This window comes from Meleagris gallopavo, chromosome 28, assembly GCF_000146605.3.
Source record: "Meleagris gallopavo isolate NT-WF06-2002-E0010 breed Aviagen turkey brand Nicholas breeding stock chromosome 28, Turkey_5.1, whole genome shotgun sequence".
Classification (NCBI taxonomy): domain Eukaryota; kingdom Metazoa; phylum Chordata; class Aves; order Galliformes; family Phasianidae; genus Meleagris; species Meleagris gallopavo.
This window is the reverse complement of record NC_015038.2, coordinates 1313067-1319285: the sequence shown is the minus strand read 5'-3', so window position 1 is coordinate 1319285 and position 6219 is coordinate 1313067.

Below are 6219 nucleotides of genomic sequence, written 5' to 3'. Positions count from 1 at the left end.
CGAATGAACCGCCACGAGTGCCGACCGCGAGGGAGCCGCTCTGGCAGCGCTCATCACAGCCGTGAAGGGCAAAAATGAATCCTGGCGATGCGGTTTGATGGGCGTTTCTGTGCCCGCTCCTCTTCAGTCTGAATTCCCGCTGGATTCCGTGCGCGATGCCCCATCCCGACGGAGTGGCCCCACTGAGAGGTGCTGCGGAGCCCGGCGGTGTTTGCAGATGCAGAACAACGGGTGTTTGTCTGTTTGTCTGTTTGTTTGCAGCGCTGTGCCCCGGCGCTCACCTCTGTTTGCACAACAGCGCGTTTGCAGGAATCGCGTTTCAACTCGGAGCGCTCTGCAGTGGTAAACAGCAACAAAGGGTTCGTTTCTGCGTAGCACAGAAACCGCTGAGAACCTCCTGGAGTGCAGCAGAACTGCTCCTAACAAACGCACCTCCTGCTGCTACACGCTGTCCCGTTCCTGCACAGCTCCGTCCCATTGCAGGCCTGCTCCTCTATGGCACACAGCTAACAGCTGTCTGCCCACCTACAATAACTCACATCGCTGTTCCTTTCGGCTGCACTTTAATTATCCATCTGCTGCTCATTACCTCCGAGCTGCAGGTGGTTGGAGCTGGAGCTGTGCTGGGTGTTCCCCATGTCCCCCCTCCTCTGATCCCAGCACACGGGCTGTGAGCACGGAGCACTGCTGGGCATCAGGCATCAACCCAACAACGAGACCCAAATTGATGCAGCTCCATGTGTGTGTCGTAATGTATATTTCATAGAATCCTAGAATGGCCTGGGTTGAAAAGGACCGCAATGATCATCTCATTTCAACCCCCTGCTATGTGCCGCCAGCCACCAGACCAGGCTGCCCAGAGCCACATCCAGCCTGGATTTCTTACATATAAAAGCAGTTAATTCAGTGTTAAATATAACAAGGATTTCACACTCTCACTTCAATCCACTTGTCCTTGGGGTGATGTGATGCCATACAGACGGTGCTGAGCTCTGCCACATCGCAGCCGAGGGAAGGAACTGCTCTGAGATCACAGCTGTGCAGGGATGCAGTGTTTGTTTATCACACTGTCAGAGTTCAAAAGCGATCAAAACAGCAAAAACATGTCAGACTGCTGTTTAATTAGAGCATGAAGACACACTTTTGGTGGAGAGGACAGAAAGGGAATCGTGGTGCTGCGTTTGGACTTCTACAAAGTCATTCCTGTGCCCAACGCTTGCAATGCCACTGCTTGTGTTGCCAAGCTCCAAAAAAAGCCCAGAGAGCAAAGCCAGGTCTGAATACAGAGCTGTGCCATCCTGGCTGAGCCCTGCTGGCTGCACCCCTCACCTGGAGCTGGAGCACCATCCCCAGTGTTTGGTCCGTGCATCACCACAGTGCCACCAACAACAGCATTTGTGCATCATGATGTCTTTTTCTCTCTCTCCCACCCTTACACAAATAAAAAACACCATGAGGCACTGCAGATATTAAACTGGTGATCATTACGTTCAGTAGGCACCGACTCTCACAAATAATCACATGAAGTTTACAAACAACAGGAGGGTCGGGGAATTCACCACGTTTTGGTGAGATGTTGTAGCAAATTCATCCCAATCACATCCTCTGTATGCCTCGATTTCCCAGCTGAAAACACAGCACTGCTGGACGTGGGGCTGCAGCCCCCAGCAGTAATTGTAACACAGAGGTGTGCAGAGCACAGCAATGTGCCCCCAAGCACTGTTCATCCACTCTGAAATAAAGAAGGCAACCACAGGGACTGCTCTACGTGTGCCGTAAGTGCAGCTGGTTGCTGCTGGAGCTTTGTGTATAGAAGAGCTAAAAAGATGAACTAAGAGGACTTGTCAGTGTGAATCAGGAGGCAGCCTATGCAAATCCCCCTCTGCTGCTCGCTCTGGGATGCACACTGAATGTCTGCGATGCGATCAAGCACTGCTGCTGCCTATGAATGCAAAGCGCAGATAAAGACCCAGAGAGGGAACCGAGGGAGTCGTGCAGTCACACAGAATCACAGCTGAGCGTGGGTTTGAAGTCTACGTGTTGGATTTAGAGCCTAAAAGTAGTAATGGAGCGTTTAAGTCTGGATCTGGAGCTTAGTGCCGTGCGGAACCATCAGGGAGGGATAAGCCTGTGGATGTGGTGAGGTGATGTGGGGAAATGAGGGCTGTGGGGCCAGGTGGGCACTGTGGGTGCTGCTGGGGGTCACCGCTGGGGATGTGCAGCCACAGCACAGCCTGGGATCAGCACACGTCCCAGCTGATAGCCAGAGTTGAGCGGCATCCCTGGGGGAGATGTCCCCCCTTTGCCATACTGGTGAGCTGAGACCGTATGCAAGCTCCAGGCTTTCACCCACTCGTAGAGGATACAGAGAAATGCCTCAGATCAGCTGTGCTGACAGCCCCACTGTCCCAGGCAGGATGAGCAATGCTGTTCCATTCCAGAGCAGAGATCTGCAGCCTTCAGCTCCGATGGCTCCCAGCTTGCTGGGCCAGGTGAAGGCAAAGCTCTGCTCCTTGCAGCACTTCCTCATGTGGCGTTGCTCAGACTGCTGCAAGATCCAGAAGTGCCCTTTGAGCCAGGCAGTTTGGGCATTGGGAGCCCAGCTGGGCTCCGGGCTGGTGCACCCGCTTACAGGGAGGGCTTTGATTCCATGATTCCGCAGTCATCCCCAGGAATGGAATCACCTGTTGCAAATATCACCTCCTGAGAGCTTACCCAAAACAAACTGAACTTCACAAGCTCTTGGCTTCATCAGTTCTGCCGTTGCCCTCCGTTTTTGCACATCTCTGAGCACCACTCACTAAATCCCCTGCCTGAACCTTCCCCTGGTGTCAGCGCTCTGCCAGGAGCTGGGTGAGCAGCTGTAAGCAGTTCAGCTCTGTTGGTGGTTTTACATCTGTAATGGGATCTGAAAGAGCTGAAGCCGCCTTGTCGAGTTTTACAGCCCCCGCTCACAGGGATTTGGGAGAGCTGACATGGCCCCAAAACCCATCCCATGCCCTGACACATGTAATCCCCAGCTCCCACCAGTCGCTGTCTTCGCCCCAACTGGAGCAGCTGGGGCAGCAAGGAGCAGCAGCTCACAGAAAGCTGCGAACTTCCCTGCAGAATGCGTAAGGAAATCCGGGTTGCTGAGAGTGAACGCCCACTCCTGCACATCACCGCCTGCCAGCACCAGGCCCTGGTAGCCCTGCAGGCGTCTGAAGGCTGTGCTGCATCCTGCTGCTGTCTGTCACAGAACAAACCATTGCCATTGCAGCAGCACAGCTGGGTGTAGCAGTGCTGTGCTGTGCTGTGCTGTGCTGTGCTGTGCTCCCCAGGGCCCTCGGGTCACATTGCTCCCACTGCAGAGCAGACATGGGGAGGAGGGGTGGGCTGTGGATCAAGGAGTGCTTCCATCTGCAGGAGGGCTCCCAGCAGCATCACTCCAATCTACCTGCACTGCTCTGTGCAGTGCTGTATGATTAATCTCCTATCTTCCCAAGATCAGGAATTAAGCAGCAGCAATGCCATACAAGAGTTTTTACAGACCGATGTAGAAAGGCTGTCCCCATTCTTCCCTTTTCTTTGGAGTCTCAGCAGATCTGTCACAAAACCATTATCAAAGGCAGCAAGATAAGTGCAGCATTACTGCATCACAGAAAGCAGTAATAACACAGAATAACTTTGATCAAAGTTTTAGAGAACGTTTCTTTTTTCTCCACAGCCCGGTGTTAATTACAGCCACGTGCAGTAAACGACCTGGTGTTAATTTATGTGTTAGCAGAAAAGGTGAAACACTGCAGTGTGACACAACAGCCCAGCCCAGCTCCCTCACAGGAGCTCTGAACCCTCTCTGTTGTTTCGAACTCGATGATAACATCTCAAATTCTTGAGTCCCCATTCTGTTGTACTTCAGTTTTGGGGTTATTGCTCGGAACACGAGGCTGATGAGCTCAGCCCTTCTCCCCAGCACTGTGGGCTGGGACCTCATCAGTGCTCCCAGGTTTTGCCATCGCTGGAACAGCAAAGGGCTCCTAGGGAACAAATGGGACACAGCAGCTCCGTGCCTTTGCAGGGCACAGAGCTGATGCTCAGTGCTGATCAGAGGGCGATCAGGACAGAAATTAAGCAGGCCATTAAGCAGCACTCCAGTGGATTAACGTTGCTCTGTCTCCTTACACTGCAGGATTTCAAAACTCCTTTGAAGTCTGCGCATTAGAAAATCACTTTCCAAGCCACATAACTTTGAGCTTTAGATGTTTCCTAACAATTCCGTGGCTGAGGAACAGCTGACTAATCCTTTAGGATTTAATGAGGTTAACTAACATGCACAGCTTTGTAGGGAGCTGTAGGTGGTATGTGGTAGCAAACACGAGGAGCGGTGGCTCTGAGCAGAGCTCTGCAATGAGCCGTGACGGCACCACAGCATCAGCTCCCAACCTTCTGCCAAAGCTCTGCTTTCCTCCCAGAAGCACGGAAAGGGCTCTGACCTTCTTCAGTCACCACAGTTCATAACAAATGGCTGTTTGCTTCCATCTCTTGCTGAATCACAGAATCACAGAATGGTTTGGGTTGGATCCTCAAGGATCACGAAGCTCCAACCCCCTGCCACACGCAGGGCCACCAACCTCCACATTTAATACCAGCCCAGGCTGCCCAGGGCCCCATCCAACCCGGCCTTGAACACCTCCAGGGATGGACGGGGATCCACAGCCTCTCTGGGCAGCTGTTCCACCACCTCACTGCTCTCATAGGAAAGAACTTCCCCCTGACATCCAACCTCAATCTTCCCTCCTTCAACTCCAACCCATTTCCTGAGGTCAATAGGCATTCCCATTCCTGCTCCTCACTCAGCCCAGTTCCTGGCTGGGCAGCCCCATTCCAGCACACAGTGTGTGTTGGCGCTTCTGCCCCGTGTGCCTGAGAAGCGAGCGGTGCGGCCATTCAGTACTTACAGAAGATGCCAGAGTTGACACATCAATTCATTAGGGTGCAATTACAGAGTTGAGAACTTAGGCTACTCGATTATTCTTAGCAAGAAGACGCAATTAACTGCAGGTTCACATCCAACACCACCTGGTGCCTTGAATCAGGCTTGGTGTGTTGTCTTGCACCAGCACAACCCGCAGTGCTTGGTGCAGGTGGGTGTGTGATGACAGCAGCTGGGGGTCCGGAGCACTGCAGCAGCACCACCCAGCCCATGGTGCATTCAGTGGGACCTGCAGAGGAGTGGGCTGACATTGCAAGAGCCCTCATGGCTTTTCTGAGCGAGCACACGTGTGTGAGATGCTAACTGGGAAGCACTGCCGAGCACTCCGGTAGGAAACTGCTCTCAGGTGAAACATCCTCCTCACTGTCAGATCGCTGCCGCTCAGTTTCCATTTCAGCAGACGCTCAGTTGGTGTCGATTTCAAAGCTCATTTTCTGACTTGTCAGCTCTGTGCGGCCGCTGCTCCGCGTGGCCCAGCCCCACCAAAGTGGGGAGCACACGGATGGGTGCTCATGGCTCAGGCTGAGCCCCTGCACCCTGTGAGCACCGACACCCCGGGTGCTGTAACTGGGTCGGGTGCTTCTGTGCTGTCGCCGCCTCGTGATTAAGCACCATAAATATTTATGATTTATTATTGCAGCTTTGGGAAGATCTGTCTGTTACGGCTCACGGATCATAGTAGCACTAGTGGCAAGTAGAAGCATAAAACTGCCTCGTGCTCGTTTGCAGCTCCCCCTCAGCTCGCAGGAGCCTGCAGACAGAGGCAAGGGCTCTGCAGTTTCCAAGCAGTTTCTCTACCATCTCTTCCATTCATGAATTATTTCATGGGAAGATTTCTTTTAATAATAGGAACGGAAAACTCAGATTAATACCTCAGCCGCTCTCGGGCTCTCGTGGTCCCTGAAAAAAAGAAAGCAATGGAGACAAAAGCCCTTACAGAGCAACAGCCAGGTATGGGAGCTTACAGGGCCTGCATGTGGAAGGAAGGAAGGAAGGAAGGAAGGAAGGAAGGAAGGAAGGAAGGAAGGAAGGAAGGAAGGAAGGAGGGAAGGAAGGAGAGAAGGAAGGAAGGAAGGAAGGAAGGAAGGAAGGAAACCTTCCAGGATTTGCTGGGTGCACAAAGCTGCGGAGTGCTGCTGGTGGGAGCAGTGCAAAGGACTCAGATGTGCACCATCTGCAGATGGAGAACTGCAGCCCTCGTCCTGCAGCAGCACCTCAGGGCTCAGAGCTCTCTCTGCTGCTCCTTC